This window comes from Nannospalax galili, unplaced genomic scaffold, assembly GCF_000622305.1.
Source record: "Nannospalax galili isolate Female #2095 unplaced genomic scaffold, S.galili_v1.0 scaffold1009, whole genome shotgun sequence".
Taxonomy (NCBI): Eukaryota; Metazoa; Chordata; class Mammalia; order Rodentia; family Spalacidae; genus Nannospalax; species Nannospalax galili.
In genome coordinates this window covers 647,399-650,963 of record NW_008360054.1, presented here as the reverse complement: position 1 = coordinate 650,963, position 3,565 = coordinate 647,399, and positions in this window count along the sequence as shown.

Here is a 3,565-nt window from a genome sequence, read left to right as displayed (position 1 = left end):
TAAATAAATAAATAAATAAATAAATAAATAAATAAATAAATAAATAACTAGCAAATAGGGCCTGGAGAGATGGCTCAGAGTTAAGAACACTGACTGCTCTTGCAGAAGACCCAGGTTTGAATTCCAGCACACACATGGCAGCTAACAATTGTCCGTAACTCCAGTCCCAGGGTATCCAACAGCCTCTTCTGACCTCTGCAGGCATTGCACGACACAGGTGCACTTACATACATGCAGGAAATACACACCTACACATAAAATAAAAATAATAAAATTTAAAACACACATATATATATAAAATCTTTCTTTTAAAAAACACAATCATGGGGACTGGAGAGTTCTCTCGGTGGTTAAGAGCACCGACTGCTCTTACAGAGGACCCAGGTTCTATTCCCAGCACCCACAAGGCTGCTAACAACCATCTGTAACTCCAATTCCAGGGGAATCTGACACACTCTTCTGACTTCCAAGGGTACTGCATGACACAGGTGCACCTTCATGCCTGCAGGCAATACATTCATACACATAAAAAATAAAAATAATAAATAAAATATTTTAAAAACCATAACTGTGAAAGGCACACCACAAAACCAAACCCAACCATGAAATACAGACATAAAACACAACCACAGAACAAAGCCACAGAACCAAGCCATAAATCCCAATCACGTAATTCAGCCATGACACCTATCCGCAGCACTAAGCTATAGAACCAAGCCATAAAACCCAATCATGTAATTCATCCATGGAACTCATCCACAGGATGCAGCCATAAACCCAGGCATAGAATCCAACATGAAACCCAGACACACAGCCAAGCCACAAAATCCAACCACGATGTGCTGGCAGAAAACACAGTTATGAGGAACTGGAGAGATGGCTCAGTGGTTAATAGTATGTATTGGTATGGCAAAGGGTCCAAGTTCAGTTCACAGCACCCACACTGAGTGGCTCACAACTGCCTGTAACTCCAGCTTCAGGGGATCCAACATCTCTAGCCTCCAAGGACATCTGCACTCACATGCACAATCACACACACACACACACACACAACACATAATTTAAAATCTAAAAATAAATTTAAAAAACAATTATAGAGGGCTGGAGAGATGGCTCAGTGGTTAAGAACACTGAATGTTCTTGCAGAAGACCCAGGTTCAAATCCCAGCACCCACATGGGGTAAGAACCAGGTTCAGTTCCCAACACCCATATGGTGGCTGACAAGTCTGGTTCAAGGGGATCTGATGCCCTCTTCTGACCTCCACAGGCATCACACATATATGTTACACCACACACACACACACACACACACACACACACACAAAATAAAAATAATAAATTTTTAAAAATATTTTTTTACAAAAACGCAATTATATGGCCTGGCATGGTGATGCACGCCTTTAATCCCAGCACTTAGGAGGCAGAGGTAGGTAGATCTCTGTGAGTTCCAGACCACCTGGGGCTACAGGGAGACCCTGTCTCAAAAAGTCCAATAAAAGATATCCAACACAAATCACAGCTACAGAACCAAACCAAAATTCCACCTATGAACAGCTAAAATTCAACCCCTACACCTAAGGCTCAGGCTCAGAGAACACGACAGAAGAGGGGGCAAAAAGTCCAGTAAGACCCAGAGGTCCAGGACACTTGCTGGTGAATAGTGTCTTCTAGGCACGCCAGGGAAGTGCACCCGTGAGATCTCAACAGTATGGTTGCCACAACAATACCTACATAAAGACAATATCAGCTGACATGCCAACATGGATGAGGGAAATTTCACAAGGCTGCACCTGTAGATGAAGAGCTGCAGGTAATTAATGGCTCCTGAGAGGAAGAATTGCTTTTCTCCAGGGAAGAGTTTCCTAGTAGGAAGTGGTCAGCCCTAAATGCACCACTAAATGGAATCAGTAGTGTGCGTGTGTGTGTGCGTGTGTGTGTGTGTGTGTGTGAATAATAATTAAAGAGAGGTCAGGATATTGAGAGGGAGTGAGGGGAATGTGGGAGGAGTTGGAGGGAGAAAAGAAATGGGTATAAGTGATGTAAATACAATATTCAGGTATGAAATTTTCAAAAAAATTTTAAAATCAAGACATGAAATGATACAACATTGCCCAACTTTGAAACCCAACCATAGAACCGAGCCACAAAAGCCAATGATGAAGTTTAACCACAAAACCCAGCCATGAAACTCAACCATAGACTGCAGCATGGAACTTGGCCACAGAACAAAGCCACAGAACCCAGCCACAGAATCCAACATTGTTGTGGTTTGAATGAGAGATGTTTCCCATGGGCTCACATAAACACTTAATCCCCAGTTGGTGGAACTGTTTGAGAGGTGAACGAATCTTTAGGAGGTAGAGCCTAGCTGGAGCAAGTATGTTCTTGGAAGTGGGCTATGAGGGTTTATAATCTGGCCCCATTTCATGTTCTTTCTGCTTCCTATGTATGGATGAAATGTGATCAGTCAGCTTCCTGCTCCTGAAACCTTGTCATGCCTTCTCCACTGCCCCCATTATTGACTCTGTCTTTCTGGAACCATAAGCCAAAATGAACTTTCTTCCTTAAATTGCTTCTGGTCATGGTATTTTATCACAGCAACAGAAAAGTAACTAGTACAAACATGAAACCCACCAATAGAACCAAACCACAAAACCCAAGGACTGAACACAACACTCACAATCCAACATAAAACCCAACCACAGAATCAAGCCATAGATTGCAAAACTCAACCATAGAATGCAAGCCTAAAATCCAATCTTAGAACTCCATATGAAACTAAGCCACAAACCCAGGCACTGTTGGTCATCTATATCTAATTTTTAATCTTTCAGTTTTCTGTTGTTGTTGCTGCTGTTGCCTTTGTGTTTTTCATTGTTTTTTTTTAAGACAGAGTCTCATGTAACACAGGCTACCCTTGAACTCACTATCCTGCTAATGATGGCCTTGAACTCCTGATCCTCCCTCCTCCATCTCCAAAGTGCTGGGATAATAGTTGTACACCACCATGCCTGGTTTATGTGGTGTTGTGGATGGAATCCAGGGTTTTGTGCATGCTAAGCAAGCACTGAACTGACTAAGCTGCATCCTCAGTCCTCTTTGATCTTTTGAACAAGGTCTAGGAAGTTATCCCAATATGACCTTGAATTAGCAATCTTCCTGCTTTTGCCTCCTAAGTGCTGCAATTACATTCTCCATACCTGGTAACCATCTATGCTGTTAGAAGCCTTCTTTTTAAAAAATGTATAAGGCTTTTGTTTGAATCAATTATGGTGCTATGCCTTCAATATTATTCCTCCCAAATGTCATATTTGGGAAACTTAATCCTTAAAGTCATACATTAATGGGGTCCTAGCTCCATTTCTGTTGCTATGATAAAACACCATGACCAAATATCTAGTTTATAATGAGTAAAAGATTATATAAGCGTAATAATTCATCTGTAAACCTAGAAATGTACAGCCAATTTTGAAAGAGATGTACCCTAGCTCAGAAAAATGTTATTGAATAGGTTAATGCTGTTGTAATGAAATGCTTCTTCTAATTGAAACTGTGTGTTTTGAC